The following is an 18,899-nucleotide window of genomic DNA, read 5'->3' as shown; positions in this document are numbered from 1 at the left end:
CGCCCCTTAGCCCAGAACATCTCCTGGTGGCGGGGCAGTGGACAGGGACTTCTCCCTGACACTCCCTGCAGCACAACTTACTTAGATGTTCCCCCCAAGTCTTGTCTCGTCGCCTCAGCCAAAGCCAGTGGCTTGCCTTCTCTGCTTCCTCTTAGAGTTCCTTAGTGGCTTTGCTCAGTCTGGCTCCCCGTAGCCCCACATCTTTGAGCAATCGTGACGTCGAGCTGCCAACAAAACCCCTGGCTCCCACCTCCACCGGGTATGTCCTCTCGGTCCAACCGCTTTCTCTGCACTCTGCCACCAGGTCCGCATATTTCGCCATCTTCTTCTCATAGGCAGCCTCCAGTCCCTCCTCCCTCTTTTGCTTATTTCAGCGATGTTTTTAAACATTGTCACAGTTGACTGAGCTGAACCCGGGAATAGTTACCCTTCCTCTCCTTAGATCAGCCTCAGAGCCCATATTAATTCGGCGGATCAGGTCCTTCTCAAATTTGACAGGGTGCCACGTGTCTCCGCCCGTGGAACACGTAATGTCAGTGATATTCTCAAAGTAGTGGCACAGTTCCGTCAGCCTGGTGGAGGGTATGTACTCATAAACATGCACTTCATCACACAGCGACATCGAGACAAGTATTCCAATAAAGCCAGAGGTAGGCGGATTGGGCTGAATGGTCACATTCAGCGGTGTGTGTCGCCTGATAGCGAGCCACAGATCCCGGATGAATTCAGGGTGCAGCACAAAGAAAGGCTGAGCAGGGTCTTGCCTCCTGCGCTCTTCATACGGCCGGAACACAGCTCCGTCAGCGTGCCACTTGGTGAGGTTGGGGTACGAAGGTGCGTTCTCCCAAACAAGCAAGGCCACGCCGCGGTACAGAGAGCTGGTGTTGAATTGAAACCTGGGCTTAGACGCAACGTGTTCGTTGACAAGTCGCACCGTCGTCCTGGCGCCGACGTCCACCTCGTAACCCAATGTTGGAGCATGGTTGAAGCGCACGACCGCGTCGTGGTCATTTATTTCCTCGCCCAGACCCGAGTTCAGCAAGGCCCCGGACGAGGACACCACAGCACAGCTTCTGTATCGCGTTTGGTTCAAGGGAATTGAGGGCACAATATCCGTCCACCCTAAAGATGTGAAAGGCTCCTCGGTCCCGTCTACTGTCCTCAACTTGACCTGCCTCTTCAAATCGCAGAGTATAGCTTTTGCTGGGCTGTCGGCAGACAGGATCAGCAATAGGAACAGGATCAGGAGAAACAGCGTCACCGCCAGGATGACCGCCAGGATGATCCTGGCGTGGCGATCCTGACCCTCATAACGGCGTGTCATGTTCGAAGTCGTCACAGGGAAATACAGTTGAATTAGTAAATAAGTAAATAAGATAGGGAATATCTTGCAAATATCAATTACTAAACGCCAACTGCAAGTATTCTATCAAAGTATTGACTTAAATATAGGAAGGGTATGACATCGATGAGTCGATGACATAATCGATGACATCACTGGATCGGACGGACAGGGAGACAGACATTTGCTCGTATCGGTACCGATAACCGTTGTTAACCGAAATATGTAAAAAAATTATGATTTTAATTTGTGAAATTGCAAGTGTGGTTGCCCTGTGGTTCAAATAATATTTGAGTTTTGCGAAGTGAATTTCGTATATACGTTTGTCCATATATGGACAAACGTATGTTAATTAGTAAAGGGCCTTGGCAAGTTAGGGCCTGGTTTTGATGCCTGGGGATCTCCATATATGGGCATAAGGGGGTACCGAATACAGTACAGAATGAAAGGTCAGGTTTATTATGAAGTATTGATGGTTCAAGTCGTTAAATATCTGAAAAGCACAAATTGACACAATTGAGTCCAAAATACATTGATGATTGTGCTGTCAAACAATGAAACTATATGGAATCTACGAAAAGGTTGTGGGGGGTCCCTGCTTCAACTCTCTCTCAACTAAGGGGTCCTTGGCTGAAAACGTTGAAGACCCCTGCCATAGACTTTTACAAAAATATTTATCTAAGTAATTTTAAGACTAGAATCAGGCCATCCAGGATCCTGGTGAATCATGACCATGAAAAGAAATAACAATGGGTAAATAATATAATTAAATATCGTCACCTTAATAAACGAATGGCCTAAGTCATTTTTTCCGAAAATGGGTTTTTGGCCTTAATCACCTCCTGATGATGCTTGCCACCTCTGGTAAAAGCGCCTAAGTCCCAACTTAAAAGGCCTTCCTGTTACACCCTATTAAAACAATTGCCTATGTCAAGACGAGACAAACTCGAGACTTAGGCCATTTCTTTTGCCTAAGTCAAAATAAAATGTGACTTAGGCCATTTTAACACACGTTTCAAAATGGTGTCTTCCAGGAGAAGAAAGAAGAACATATCATTTCAAGATGTTATTTCCATGGTTCAGGCCTTGCCCCATATTGGTTATAGATTTTACTGTAATAAAGGTTAGCGTTGTATGTATACAAGGTTGCACACACTTAGCGAGCTGGAGGCACACTTAAAATTTCTTAGAAATCTTCTTTTCTAGTTGCCCTCACAGACTACTAGGGGCCCTCAAAGACTTCTAGTTGACCTCACAGACTAATAGGGGCCCTCAAGGACTTCTAGTGGGCCCTCACAGACTACAAGGGGCCCTCAGAGACTTCTAGTGGGCCCTCACAGACTACTATAGTTGCCCTCACAGACTTCTAGGGGCCCTCACAGACTTCTAGTGGGCCCTCACAGACTACTATAGTTGCCCTCACAGACTACTAAGGGCCCTCACAGACTACTAGGGGCCCTCACAGACTACTAGGGGCCTTCACAGACTTCTAGTGGGCCCTCACAGACTACTAGGGGCCCTCAAAGACTTCTAGTGGGCCCTCAGAGACTACTAGGGACCCTCAACAACTTCTAGTGGGCCCTCACAGACTACTAGGGGCCCTCACAGACTTCTAGTGGGCCCTCACAGACTACTAGTGGCCCTCAACGACTTCTAGTGGGCCCTCACAGACTACTAGGGGCCCTCACAGACTTCTAGTGGGCCCTCACAGACTACTAGTTGCCCTCACAGACTACTAGGGGCCCTCACAGACTTCTAGTTGGCCCTCACAGACTACTAGGGGCCCTCACAGACTTCTAGGGGCCCTCACATACTTCTAGTTGGCCCTCACAGACTACTAGGGGCCCTTACAGACTTCTAGTAGGCCCTCACAGACTACTAGGGGCCCTCACAGACTTCTAGTGGAACCTCACAGACTACTAGTTGTTCTCACAGACTACTAGGGGCCCTCACAGACTTCTAGTTGGCCCTCACAGACTACTAGGGGCCCTCACAGACTTCTAGGGGCCCTCACAGACTTCTAGTTGGCCCTTACAGACTTCTAGTAGGCCCTCACAGACTACTAGGGGCCCTCACAGACTTCTAGTGGGCCCTCACAGACTACTAGTTGTTCTCACAGACTACTAGGGGCCCTCACAGACTACTAGTTGCCCTCAAAGACTACTAGGTTCCCTCAAAGACTTCTAGTAGGCCCTCACAGACTACTAGGGGCCCTCACAGACTACTAGTTGCCCTCACAGACTACTAAGGGCCCTCACAGACTTCTAGTGGGCCCTCACAGACTACTAGTGGCCCTCAACGACTTCTAGTGGGCCCTCACAGACTACTAGGGGCCCTCACAGACTTCTAGTGGGCCCTCACAGAGTACTAGTTGCCCTCACAGACTACTAGGGGCCCTCACAGACTTCTAGTTGGCCCTCACAGACTACTAGGGGCCCTCACAGACTTCTAGGGGCCCTCACAGACTTCTAGTTGGCCCTCACAGACTACTAGGGGCCCTTACAGACTTCTAGTAGGCCCTCACAGACTACTAGGGGCCCTCACAGACTTCTAGTGGAACCTCTCAGACTACTAGTTGTTCTCACAGACTACTAGGGGCCCTCACAGACTTCTAGTTGGCCCTCACAGACTACTAGGGGCCCTCACAGACTTCTAGGGGCCCTCACAGACTTCTAGTTGGCCCTTACAGACTTCTAGTAGGCCCTCACAGACTACTAGGGGCCCTCACAGACTTCTAGTGGGCCCTCACAGACTACTAGTTGTTCTCACAGACTACTAGGGGCCCTCACAGACTTCTAGTTGGCCCTCACAGACTTCTAGTGGGCCCTCACAGACTACTAGAGGCCCTCACAGACTACTAAGGGCCCTCACAGACTTTTAGTGGGCCCTCACAGACTACTAGTTGCCCTCAAAGACTACTAGGGGCCCTCACAGACTACTAGTTGCCCTCAAAGACTACTAGGTTCCCTCACAGACTTTTAGTAGGCCCTCACAGACTACTAGGGGCCCTCACAGACTACTAGTTGCCCTCACAGACTACTAAGGGCCCTCACAGACTTCTAGTGGGCCCTCACAGACTACTAGGGGCCCTCACAGACTTCTAGTTGGCCCTCACAGACTTCTAGTGGGCCCTCACAGACTACTAGGGGCCCTCACAGACTTCTAGTGGGCCCTCACAGACTACTAGTTGCCCTCAAAGACTACTAGGGGCCCTCACAGACTTCTAGTGAGCCCTCACAGACTACTAGTTGCCCTCAAAGACTACTAGGGGCCCTCAAAGACTACTAGGATCCCTCACAGACTTCTAGTGGGCTCTCACAGACTACTAGGGGCCCTCACAGACTTCTAGTGGGCTCTCACAGACTACTAGGGGCCCTCACAGACTACTAGTTGCCCTCACAGACTACTAGGGGCCCTCACAGACTTCTAGTGGCCCCTCACAGACTACTAGTTGCCCTCACAGACTACTAGGGGCCCTCACAGACTTCTAGTTGGCCCTCACAGACTTCTAGTGGGCCCTCACAGACTACTAGGGGCCCTCACAGACTACTAGGGGCCCTCACATACATCTAGTGGGCCCTCATAGACTACTAGTTGCCCTAAAAGACTACTAGGGGCCCTCACAGACTTCTAGTGGGCCCTCACAGACTTCTAGTGGGCCCTCACAGACTACTAGGGGCCCTCACAGACTTCTAGTGGGCCCTCACAGACTTCTAGTGGGCCCTCACAGACTACTAGGGGCACTCACATACTTCTAGTGGGCCCTCACAGACTACTAGGGGCCCTCAGAGACTTCTAGTGGGCCCTCATAGACTACTAGTTGCCCTAAAAGACTACTAGGGGCCCTCTCAGACTTCTAGTGGGCCCTCACAGACTTCTAGTGGGCCCTCACAGACTACTAGGGGCACTCACAGACTTCTAGTGGGCCCTCACAGACTACTAGGGGCCCTCACATACTTCTAGTGGGCCCTTACAGACTACTAGGGGCACTCACAGACTTTTAGTTGGCCCTCACAGACTACTAGGGGCCCTCACATACTTCTAGTGGGCCCTCACAGACTACTAGGGGCCCTCAGAGACTTCTAGTGGGACCTCACAGACTACTAGGGGCCCTCACAGACAAAAACATTTTGCCTAAGTCACTTACTGCAGAAATAATTTGGCCTAAATAAGGTTTATAATTGCCTAAGTTAAAATGGCATGTTCAGATATTGGCCTAAGTCATTTTATCCTTACATGTTACATGATTGACATACACCTTTATTTGTATGTCAATAGTCATATTTTTTCATGTTTTTTGGAATTGAAATAATTAAGAAATATAATATATTCTACATTTGGCACAGTTTTTTGTGTCTCCTGAAAACCTTGAAAAAATGACTTAGGCCATTAGTTTATTAAGGTGACGATATTCAAATGTTTGTTTTCACAGAATCAAAGGTTTTATGGCCATATTTGATGCTTAAAATAATGAATATGAATATGTTTGCAAAAGTCTATGGGAAAAATGAATGGGAGATTTATTTTTTTAGTGCTGAGCAGTTACTTACTGCAGGGGTCATCAACGTGTTCAGGCCAAGGTTAGGCTTAGTTGGGACAGAGATGAAGCAGGGACCCCCACAACCTTTTCATATAGTTTCATTGTTTGACAGCACAATCATCAGTGTATTTTGGATTCATGTCAGTTTGTGTTTCAGATATATATATTATAACCACTTGAACCGTCAATATAAATAAACTTGACCTTTCAGTCTGTACTTAGTCTGCTCTTTTTCCCCTCTAGACCAAACCTATTTGCCAAAAATAGCAGATCTACAAGCTCACAACGTATCGCGCTGCGAGGCGTTGTGAGCTTGTAGATCTGCTATTTTTGGCTAAAGTTATCGGAACATGGACGCTAGGGTTCAAGTGGTGAACATAAAAAAGGAGAAAAAAGTTTCTATCACACAAAGATTTGGTGGACCCCCTGTAGTAACTCTGAGGACCCCCTAGGGGTCCCGGACCCCGGACCCCCTGTTGAAGACGACTGACTTACTGTAATGGATCGGCCGGCATCGTTCGAAGTAGCACAATTTAGCCGGCGTTAACGCTTGCGTTTTTGTATCGGCATGGCAGCAGAGGCGGCCGTCGGCGGAGGTGGCGCCCACTCTGTACGTCACCATGGAGATCCTGTCCAACTGGGGCAACGCCCTGCTGGTGGGGCTGACGGAGATGCAGTTCTTCTGCGCCCGGAGCAGGAGGCTGTACGTGTCCCCCCATGACCTGGACATCAGGAACGTCCACTACCCCGCAACGGCAAGGCTAAGGTAAGCCTCCTCAGCCTGTTTAGATCAGTGGTTCCCAAACCTTTTAGCCCCGTGACCCAAAAGAGAAATTAGCTCATTTAACGCCGATCCCGAGTATACTCGCGAAAAATACTCAAGTATTTAGCGCGGCGATCCCGCAAATACTCGCGAAATATACTGTATATACAGTAAAGCTGGCAATCTTACCGCACGGTCCGTTGGAAAGTGCTGGCACGGATGGACTCGCCGATTCATCATCATCGCGGATCCACGTGCACACAATAGTGATTCCTTAACATGGAAGCCGACGGTCTATCTCATCTTTTAATGTCCATTTTCTCCAAAAAACACTTTTGAAGCCAAGGATGGCATTGGATTCTCGCTAAAATAGCACAAGCTGAAAGGCACCGATCCGCCATTACAGCTACCGCATGGGACTATGATCACTTCCGGTCGTCAAGTAAATGACGTCAAAAAGGAATTGTTTGCGCAATCGACTTCCGGCCTTCAACATAAGAGACTGGCCACGGACGGAGCCTGCGAGTGGCAGCCTGTACATTTTAACCCGTTCATATCTGGAGCACTAAATGAGTTTAAGACGTTTTCGCGGGACCCAAACTGGTGAAAACAGCAAAGCTCACATTTTTCTATTTTCACTACTTCTTAAGACATTTGTTTTCTAATTGATGGAATATCTTGGATTATTTATTCATGAAATTACAACATCATTGCATTTTTGAAGCGGTGAAAGCCGCTTCCAAGGTGTGGCTTTGTCTGTCCCGTACATGTCTGTCCCATCTGATTGGTAAATTTTGTCTGTCCCGTACATGTCCCGTGCATGCTTGACCAATTGAGGATTGGTCAAGCTTCACATGCCAATTTGGCCCTCCAGACAAAATCATTCATTCATTCAGAATTCATAAAAATATAGAACTAAAGCACATTAATTAATTTCGGATAACCGCGGATGAAATAATGCAGGAAATAAATCTCTGAATGCTTGTGTCTGTGTGAGACTGTGTGTGTTACTTTGTGTAATTTGTTATTTTTGAAGCGGTGAAAACCGCTTCCAATGAGTGGCTTTGTGTGTCCCACGCCCATATATGGTCATTTCAGTCCAGAATGAACAGGTTTTTTCAAAAACTAAATGTGTGTTTAATGTCCATATATGGTCATCTCAGTCCAGAATGAACAGGCTTTTTCAAAAACAAAATGTATGTCACCTCATGTCCATATATGGTCACTCCAGTCCAGAATGAACAGGTTTTTTCTGTCCCGTACGTCTAGAATATCAGTCCAGAATGAATAGGCTTTTTCAAAAAGCAAAATGTGTGTCCCATGTCCATATATGGCCATTTCAGTTCAGAACGAACAGGTTTTATCTGTCCCGTCTGTCTGTCCGTCCGTCCGTCCGTCCGTACGTACGTACGTACGTACGTACGTACGTACGTATGTGTGTAGTGTCCGTCCCGGTCTGATGATTGGATACTTTGAGGATTGGTCAAGCTTCACATGACAATTCGGCCCTCCAGATAAAATCATTAATTCATTCAGAATATAAAGAATGTATTCATAACTCTAGAACACATAGAATAAAAGTTCACCGCTTCACTTTGAACCGAGGTTTGATTTTCATGATGAGGCAATATGTCCGGTGCTCCAGTCCACAATAAAACAAAACAGCTGCAATCACTTAAAGGCAGCATCACGGCATGCCTCGTTGAGCTCTAACTTACCTCTTTGTTCTCTAAAAAGTTGAATCTCTTTCATAGATCCCTCACCGCCTCACACAAATTGCAAAGTATAGGCTACTGTAGGTAATTTAAACTTCCCACTAAAAAGCTCTATGTGTATGTTTGTTCCTCTCTCTGTCGCTCTTGCTCTCGCTCTCTCTCTCTCTCTCTCTCTCTCTCTCTCTCTCTCTCTCTCTCTCTCTTCTCTAACACCTCCGCCGGTCTTCTTCCCGGAGAGAGCCCTGTCTCGATCTGCCCGATGGACAGAGAATCCCAGGACATCGATGGCGTGATCCGGTGCTCCAGCTGACAACCAGGTCTCCGTAAGGCAAATGACATTACAGTTCTTGATGTCAGGCTGGAAGTAAATCCGACCACGCAGTTCATGCAGTTTATTTTCCAAAGACTGTACGTTGGCCAGTAACATGCTAGGGAGTGGAGCACGGTGTGCACGCCGCCTCAACCGGACCAGGACACCGGCTCGCCTGCCTCTCTTCCTCCGCCGTAGTTCGGGGATCAGGGAGATGGGATCCGTAGGTCTCCCGCGGTGAGTTTGGCTCACTTCTCTGATGGTTAGTAGCATGTTCTTGCTGTAGGTGAGTCTCGTCATTGTACAGCTGTCAAGGTCCCCAAACTATACTAAACTGATGTTACAAAACACTCGTTTGTAATCAAGGTCCTATCATCAAACTAGATGCTGCTAAAATATCAGTTTGTCGCTAAAGAAACAACTGTTCTAGACAATTGTTTGCGGAGCTCCCAACAAGTCGCCCTCTCCCTCCTCACGGCGCCACTTGTCCTATTGTGACTGAATGGTGCATGCAGCATATGATGGACAATTCTCTTGAATGCAGCCTTCAGTTATGGTATGGAAAGGGGACATTTGCATTTTTTTACCATAGTAAAAAATGCATTGATGGTCTGAAGAGGGCACCTTTTACAGACGGATAAAAGGGTAGGGGCTCAAGCCCCCTTTGATGTCTGTGTGCACTTGCCTGCTTGCCTGTCTGTCTGACTGCATCAGCGCGTAGCGCAGCACAAAAAAGACGAACAGACACTACGGATGACCTCAAAAGCCTATCCGCACCTATCTCTAAAATGAACCTGATTACATTCACCTGTTTGATTACCATTGCTGGCATTCCTCCAACACAGTTTTTAATTATAAAGCTACTCCGTTTTGAATATCATTCAAGATGACGTCCAAACTATGTATTACTCATTGTAAACTTAATAAGCACAATAAAATATTTATCTGTAAACATTATAGGTTGGAATAATAAGCAACTTGGAAACTAACATTCTCTACAGCCTGTCGTATCTCTCTGCCTTGCTACTGAGGGCTACAAACAAAACATTAAGCCTCACATGACTCCGATTTTACGTCCCATCGGCGATGGGAAACACACAGACACACACAGACTTCCTTTTCAGACTGAAACTTCAAAATAAAATACCCAAAATAGCCATTTCACTGGGCCTTTAATATTATGTGGCTTGTGGCGATCGGGTCCAATATTTAGTTCACTGATCCATCTATGACATTGTCAACCATTGATCAAAATCAAAGCATATATATATTTGCCAGACCCATGAAATGGGTAGGCCTACATAAGCAAATGTCTGTCCGGGTTTTCTATATAAAGGGTATATATGATGATGACATGATGATGACATGCCTACAAAAGGCATGATGTCATAAATGATGATGACAGACAGGGGGTCTGGCACAACCAGGTTGACCTGGTCTAGTTTTTTACTGAATAGGTGCTTGGTCTAGCAGTTTTTCTTAGATTTGCCTACAATGTCTTTCCTGTTGATGTATTGATGTATTACCTTGCTTATTCTAAGTCGCTCTGGATTAAGTGTCTGCTAAATGCTTAAATTGTAAATAAGTACAACCACAGTCTCATACTGTTGGCAACTGAGCAGCTCCACTGGGGCATCTGTGGCTGTACATATTTGGTGGCCAGACCTACTTTGAAGAAAGGTTCTTCACTGATCTGTGGGAATTCAATCCAGAGACCTTCTCCTGGAAGGAGGTTGAGCTATTAGCGGAAGTCCCACGTGGGAGTGCGGGATTGTGCTGCTGCACGGTGGGAGGTCGTTTCATCCTCTCTGGAGGAGTTGCAGACCCCTCCGAATGGGTAGATAGTGATGATGAAGACTCCCGGCTGGCTTCATCATTGGAAGAGGACGTTGACGACCTGTTTATCTTAGATGTGAAGACCTCGTTTGACGACGCCATGCAATTTAGTCAAGAGCAGCAGCCGCAGCAGCTGCCCCACAGCTTCATCACATCTCCAGAGGCAGAGGAGAGAGCATGTGCCCATCTTCAAGTTCACAGTTAGCCCTGGGTGTCCTACAGACTGTCCTACAACCAGTGTTGTTTTGACAGCAAATTTTAATTTAGTTTTAGTCATAGTCTTTTTTAATTTTAAGGTTTTTTACAGTTGATTTAGTCAACTAAAATGTATTTTGGCAGGCTTTGATGGCACCATAATGACTCATTTTACACTTGGTTGTGTGCTGAAAATAGCAGATCTACAAGCTCACAACGCGTCGCACTGCGACGCGTTGTGAGCTTGTAGATCTGCTATTTTCAGCATGCAACACCTGAGAGCAACCAAACATAAAATGACTCTCTTCAGCACCAGCAACGTTTTTGTCTAGTTTTTATGAAAATGTCAATATATTTAGTCTTAGTTTTAGTCATTACAGCTTAGTTTTTATTTAGGTTTTTATTTAGTTTTCGTCAGTGAAAAAAGGCAGTCGACAAACATTTTTCGCCATAGTTTTAGTCGACGAAATCAACACTGCCTAAAACAGCTCCAATCAAAGCGTTCTCTCACAACGTATTTCTGCCTGGTACGTAAATGGCGCTGCCCGAGAGAACATACAAAGCTTCTACAGCAGGCCGTTCAGTCAGCAGAGTGCACCCGGTTATGCAATAACTAGCCTGATTTCGGACTCTGCACTGGAGCTTGAGTCTGACATTGTCCCCATTGTAAGAGATTTCAAAGGGGAGGGGATTTAAAATTTGAAATTCCCAATCACAAGACATCTGGTGGGAGGGGTTGTGTTTGACTTGTGTACACAAAACATTCTCCCCTCCCCCTCCCCTCTATGACAGGCATTGTCCTTGATGTTTCATTGATTAGAGAGAAAAATCACTAACGAGCTATATGGCTCAATCACTGACTGCAGTTCAGAACCCTTTTGTAGTTCAAAGGGAGCAATTAAGAACTCTGGTGAGTCACCCCCCCCCCCCCCCCCCCCCCCCCTCCACTGTTTCTGTTGATTTTCAAAAGTTAGACCCACCCCTCCTCGGTCTTGCATTGATTTCATTGGTTGGTGCGTCAGATCGGCCAGGACACCGACAGAAAGACATGCGTCATATGACACCTCCAGACCAAGAGAAGCAGTCCACTCAGAGAGTGGGCGGGTTTATTGGCTGGAGCCAGGCAATGTTTTTTCAGAGTACCTGCATGTACCCATCCGTCTGTCTGCCCGTGTCTCTTTTATGCCTATGGATATATCTGTATCTGTCAGTCTGTGTGCCTTTTATGCCCATATGTAGAGATTTCTCCATACAGCACTAATGAAAACAATGGGTTATCCTTTTTAGGAATAGTTTTGTACAAGCGCTTTAACTGATTCATTTCGATTCATTAATTGTGGGCTCGCTGAAAGGCGAGACCAAATTGTTATACCAAATCTTTATATGTCAAGTTTATTCTCCTCAGAAAAAATGACTGACAGTACAAAGGCAGGGCCCTTAGCCAATGAGGAGCAGCCAAAGGGTAGATCTTTGTGCCCATAGATGGTGTTCCATGCGAGCCCACACTGTTTCGTAGGAACAGTCTTTCTAGTTTTTGTTTCTTTTCTTTTCATTTCGTTGCTGAGTGAGGTCAGCAGACAAAGTGACGTGAGTGAGATGAAAAACCTGGGTGAAATCTGGATAAGCGGTTGAAGATGGATGGATGGATGGATGGATGGAAATCTGCCAATCTCAACAGGCACTAACGGTATGTATGAGTCTTTCTACTGGTGTACGCACTGCTCCCCTGGCCCGCGGTGACCTCCTTGCCCATGGTGACCTCCCTCCTCCTCAGAGCCATCATTGTAGGCCTCGCCCAGCCCCTGACCTCAGTCCTAACCCTCCAGGTCAACCTCCTCAGCATCTGCAGAGATTACAGGAACCTCGGCGCGAGCGGGTAGCAGATCCTCCAGTCCGGCGAGCTTTCCGGGGCTGATCCAGTTGTTGTCGGGAAACTGAACCTCAAACCTGACGAACAGGTCTCCCTTCGCGAAGGGGTTCTTGTACCGAGGCATCCCTTCGCCCTTAACCACCCGGATACAGCCTGGCCCTATGACCTTTCCGGGCGGATGCTTGAGGAGCAGCCGGCGTGAATCGAGGTGCGTGACTGTCGTCTGGAAACCACAGAGGGCCTCCACCAGGCTGATGCGCTGGGTCACGCGAATGTCATTGCCATCGCGACGGAAGTCCTTGTGTTCTTTCTCCTGGAGCACCAGGACTATGTCTCCCGGTTCAGTGCCTGGCGCCTGGTCGGCTTCCCCAGAGAGGGTGATCTTCTGGCCATGTCTCATACCTTTGTCCACGTGAACCTCCAGAAGCTTGGTCTGCTTACATACCTTACGACCGCCACACTCCTTACAGCGGTCCTTCTCGTTGATCACCTCCCCCTCTCCGTCGCAGTCTGCGCAGACCGACTGCATCTGTCGGACCAGGCCGGGGGCCAGGTGTCTAAGCGTGGTTCTCACGCCGCGTCCTCTACATGCCGCGCACTTCTGGACTGCTCCGGACTTATTACCTCCCTGACCCTTGCAGGAACCACACAGAACATTCTTGCTGAGCTGCAGTTTGGCGGTTTTGCCGTTGTAGAGGTCCTCGAGAGAAACCCTCAGAGGGTGCACCGTGTCTTCTCCTCTCCGCCTGCCGCCTCTTCCCCGTCCCCCCATGAATCCTCCTCCTCCAAAGAACTGAGAGAAGACGTCATTGATGTCTGGCCCTCCTCCTCCTCCCCCCCGTAGCCCCTGTTCTCCAAAGCGATCGTATAGCTCCTTCTTCTCTGGGTTGGTCAGAACCTCGTATGCAAAACTGATCTCCTTGAACTTATCTCCGGCGTCGGGGTTCTTGTCGGGGTGATACTCCTTCGCCAACTTGCGGTAGGCCCTTTTCAGCTCGTCTTCAGAAGCAGACAGGGAAACTCCAAGGACGTCGTACAGTTTGGTGTCCACAACGTTCGCCATTATGCTACAATCGGCGGGCGGCTACCACAAGTAGAGCTTTTCTGCGGAGGAGGTTCGCGAGACGAGAGTGGAAAGCTAATATATAGTTATGTCCGAGTCACAGAGACTATATATGGTTATGTCTGAGTCATAATGACTCTATATATGGTCTGCGTCATAACTAGACTAGTCTCGCGAGGCCAGACTGTTGCCTCCGCGATTTGGGTAAATGCTCCCGGCATACAGTCTGGCAAACGGAAATAGAAACGATGAGTGCGAGATAAAGAGGATGTGACGCAACCGCTCCCTTGGTGCTGTAGCAATAACATGTCCTACTGGAAACGTTGAGTCTCCTTTCATTATTTCTGGGGGCGTTAGTCGCCGGTGACGGCACGCCACCGTCATGGTTTTGACAATAAATATACTTGGCCAAAAAAGGAGAAGCACTTCCGCGTTGGGCGTGGCCTCTAGCTCAGCTCTGTATAGGAAAAACTACCTCACCATGGTGGTGACATCACAGAGAACGCTGCTCCCCTGATTGGCTACGGGTGTAAACACAGACAGACGCACAGGACGCACAGACACCGCCGGAAACAGAAACACAGAACGCAGTACTTGTCCACTCTGCTGGCGCAAGGAATTACTTTATATGGTTATGTCTGAGGCACAGATACTCTATGTATGGTTATGTCTGAGGCACAGATACTCTATATATGGTTATGTCTGAGGCACAGATACTCTATATATGGTTATGTCACACCCATGAGACAATTTTTAAATAGGATGAATTGTTAACCCAGAACCTTCCAGAACATAAAATGAATGTTTTTTGAGCGGTGCAAACCGCTCCTACATGTCACTTTGTGTGTATCAGTACGGTATGGAGATCCTTGCTAGTACAAAAAAAGTAAATGACGTCCCGGACAGAAAGGCCCATACAAGGAGATAATATGCACGTGTGTCGTGTTTTCTGTTTTCACTGCTCAAGGTGCAATTTATTTTATGTTTACGTTTCAATTACAACCACAACCACCCCTGAAGGGGAAGGTACAAAAACAAAATACAAATTTTGAAAGTTCTGACTTGTGTTCCCAGAACTCATCTCCTGAGCAGGAGACAAATGAGGTCAGGGACGGCCGGGAGTTCTTGTCGGGGTGTCCAGGCCGGCCATTAGAAAAAAAAAAAAAAAAAAAATGTTCCATTTTGGGGGCTGGGCGGCCAACAAAGTAAATCGTCACTGTCGAGCAGAAACCTTGTATCTCCAAGTTTCAAATGTGTAAACTTTTTCGCAAAGCAAAGCCCTGCTTCATCATACAAGGCCGTCGCACAGCAGATCAACAACCGCGAGGCGTTGTGTGCTTGTAGATCGACTTTTTTCACTAGTTTAAATCATTTTTAAAATGATAAATACAAAACAAACGGTTTTGGACATACAAGGTTTCCACCCGACAATGAAATATAACTCATGTAATTGGCCCACTGGCTTGTCACTTGTCATGATCTGAAATGGCAAATCTTTGAGTAGCAGCAGCGCTATAGAGAGAGATCTCTCTCTATAGCGCGCAATGAGGGCCTCTCCAACGCTTTTTCCCGGGCTGAATCAGGAACCCAGCACGTCCCTGAATGAGGTTCCGAGGAACGTATCTTAACCGAGCCGTAGAGTACGGTCAGGGGTGTCGCACCAAATTCTGGGCCCTGGGTACAAGGATTCACTTCGATCATTTTGTGCTTTAAACATTGAAAAATAGCAGATATACAAGCTCACAGCGCGGCACCGAGTGCCGCGCTGCGAGCTTGCAGATCTGCTATTTTTGAAAAATCGTGAAAACCTTTTGATGTTTCTATGCCAGTGGTGCACCGATGTTTGAAAAGTCGTGAAAAAGTCTATTTCAAATCCTTCTAAGGTTTCTATGTCAGTGGTGCTCAAACCTTTTCACGTGAAGGACCCCCAAAATGATATGTATTTGATCACGAACCTCAAAATATCTCAAAATATTTAGTACCAGGGACCCCCCAGAGGCAAAACTTGAGTTACAAAAGTTCGCTTCAAAAATACACATATTCAAAGATTTGCACGCATTTTCACGACTTTTCAAAAGGTAGCTTGATTTTCAATAGCTAAAGTATAAAATAATTAAGGCCCCTCCACCTTGGGCCCTAGTAACTCAGTCTCACTTTCCCCCCCCCCTTGTGACGCCCCTGTTTCCACCTGACAGAGACTGGGGAGAGGAAAATATTAAAATGTGTTTGCTTTGTGATGATAACCCCCTCCAAAGAGCACCTGTTTCCAATTGAGCGCAAATAAGGAACGCTCCTATATCTCTTACGTGTATGTAAGATTGCTTGTCTTGAAAACTACTCAAGGTCCAAAAGTAGCTCTTTTGAAGACAAAGCATTTCATCATGAATACCAACCATTCTCCAGTTCAGTGATGTACGTTCTCCAAAGTAGTGAGCATCTTTTCGTCGTAAGAAAGATTGATCAAAGGTTGACTTCAGAGAGAATGGTGCATGGTTCAAAGCAAACTCCAACGGATTGCTACCTTAAAAGCATAACCGCAGGCTACTCTGCAAATCCTACCTTTACAAAGATTTCCAAAGTTTCCAAAGTACGATACGTTTAGTAAAAACGTTCTACTAAAGTGAAAGCAATACATTACTTTGATTTTAGAATCTACTCTACTAGTACAACTACATGAAAAGGTTACTCAATTAGAGTAAGACTATTCAGGGGTGTCAATTGGGTGTGGCAGGGGTATGCAGCTGCCATACCCTGGGTCCAGAGGGGGAAATAAAAGTTACCTTTAAATATAAACCATGAATATCTCTTTGTCTATCTGTTCTAGTTATCATGTTGTTAAATTACAGTAAAATAACTACAAATGCAAAATTTAACAAAATGGTCACTTTAACAAGGTATTGTGGCACGTTTACTAACATGCCAAGTATAGCTGCACTTGAACAACCGTTCCAGGCTGCCATATTGCCTGTTGCTTAGGTATGGCAACATGACTGGTGTCTTGCACGCACGCCTTCGCGCGAGTGCAAGACACCAGTCATGTTGACATACCTTAGCTTTTTCTGAACTGACGCCACTGAGACTATTTATTGTAAAGAAAATTCCTTTACAGAGAAGGAATGGAACAAGAAGTAAAAATTGTGTCCCAAACCAAAATAAATCTGATGACGGTCTCTCTTTGAGTTCTGAATTGGAATTCAGAACTCAACATTGCACTGTTGACATGTACCGTATATTATAATACTTGACAGCTAATCTGTTCAGAGCGTGCCATTGCGTGCGTTTTCTGGGAAAAGAGTTCAGTTAGGAATGTGAATCTATTGTCGTGCAATTTCCAACTTTCAGTGCTGCGTGCTCAATGCTTAATCCCAGCAAAGTGTTTGGGTGGCCAAAATATTTTGGATAAAAAAACACTTCCCAGGATGACATCTGTCATATCAAAACTTGACTATTGTAACTCTCTCCTCACTGGCCTCCCGGCATGTGCACTTAAACCTCTCCAACTGATCCAAAATGCTGCGGCGCGACTGGTCTTCAACCAGCCAAAATTCTCACATGTCTCCCCCCTTCTCCGCTCCCTTCACTGGCTCCCGGGTTGCGGCCCACACTGAATACAAAACACTGATGCTGCCTTCAAAGCAGCCAAAGGTATGGCTCCTCCATACCTCCAAAACCTGATCAACCCCTACAACCCCACCCGTTCACTCAGATCAGCCAACACAGGGATGCTGACAGAACCCTCGCTAAAAACCCCAGGACAAAAATCCACTCTTCCTAGACAACTTGCCCTCCTGGCCCCCAAACTGTGGAATAAACTCCCTGTCGCACTTAGAACTACAGACTCACTCCCTAGCTTCCGCCGTGGACTGCACCTAACCCATAGCACTACTGTAACACTCCCCCTTCCCTCAATGACCATACATGAAGCTAGATAGCATTTTTAGGTTTTAGAAGTTGTTTGCTGATTAGGTGTGTGGTCTGCCTATGTTATAGTTTTTTCTTCCTATGCATTTGTTATATTGTTGTTAATGTACTGACATATTATCTGGCTTATTATAGTGATGTGTATTACCTGCTTATTGTAAATCGCTTTGGATTAAAAGCGTCTGCTAAATGCCTAAACTGTAAACTGTAAACTGATGAAAAAGAATGTGTCTGTGTGTGTGTGTGTGTGTGTGTGTGTGTGTGTGTGTGTGTGTGTGTGTGTGTGTGTGTGTGTGTGTGTGTGGTGGGTGGGGGGGGGGGGGGGGGGGGGATTATAATGTGATTATTGAGCGGTGCGCGCTCCTACAGCGGTGCGCGCTCCTACATCTGTCTCTATAGCGCTGCTGCTACTCAAAGATTTGCCATTTCAGATCATGACAAGTGATGAGCCATTGGGCCAAATACATGAGTTATATTTCGTCGTTGTCGGGTGGAAACCTTTGTTTTGTATTTATCATTTCAAAAATGATTTAAACTAGTGAAAACAGCCGATCTACAAGCACACAGCGTCTCGCATCGCGACAATGACGATTTACTAACTTTGTTGGCCGCCCAGCACCCAAAATGGAACGAAGGCTGACATTTTATTTTTTATTTTTTTCCTAATGGCCGGCCTGGACCGGCTTGGACCGGGAATGAACCGGCCGCTTGGGAGTTGTCCCGCTTTTCCCAATGGCCAGCACGTCCCTGAGGGTCACATTGGCCAAGCTTCGTGGGAAGCTTCATGAAATGAACTCAAAATTAGAACCGCTCACTTGACTGGGTGTGATTGTTATTATTGCGTCCAGTGTGAATGAAAGCAACAATAAAATCCAAACACTTAACATTTTTTGTTGCGACCGTCAGGTTACTATCAAAACCTCACACCTCACAGGTCTGTCACACGTCACACTTTACACTTGTGCCCCGATCCATGCCAAACTTTGCACACACACTCCTTGGGCTGCCAAACCACACTCCTTGGCTACCGACCTCATTTCTCACATGGCCCTCTTCTAGCACCACCATCTGGACGATTTTTTAAAAACACATTTTTGGACACTGCGCGGTACACAGTATCTCTAAAGTCAAGTCATCAACGTGGATCTGTCCCATTTCCCATATTGCCTCCAGATTGGCTTAGTACCATTGCCTTCTAAAGTTTGTGTATGCGACCTGACAGTCACTTATCTCCCGATTTAGGGAGTCTTACTGGTTGGGCCTACCTTGTGATTCATGGAACGGCATGAAAGGATCCTCCCACCACTCTTTAACCTTAAAGTAATTAATAGTTGAAAATAACCA

The 18,899-nt window shown here is 46.7% G+C and overlaps 1 protein-coding gene across 1 annotated transcript in view; it reads right to left on the bottom strand.

Moving 5' to 3' along the window:
* LOC308292360 (zinc finger protein 385D-like) overlaps positions 1–18,899 on the bottom strand; it is a gene marked incomplete at both ends in the record, with an annotated part of 114,918 nt that overhangs the window by 59,252 nt on the left and 36,767 nt on the right. The gene's annotated exons all lie outside the window — the stretch shown is intronic.

Source organism: Nannobrachium achirus, assembly GCF_963921795.1.
Source record: "Nannobrachium achirus genome assembly, chromosome: 10".
NCBI lineage: Eukaryota > Metazoa > Chordata > Actinopteri > Myctophiformes > Myctophidae > Nannobrachium > Nannobrachium achirus.
Note: the sequence above shows the minus strand (reverse complement) of the source record. Positions and strands in the feature narration are given on the sequence as shown.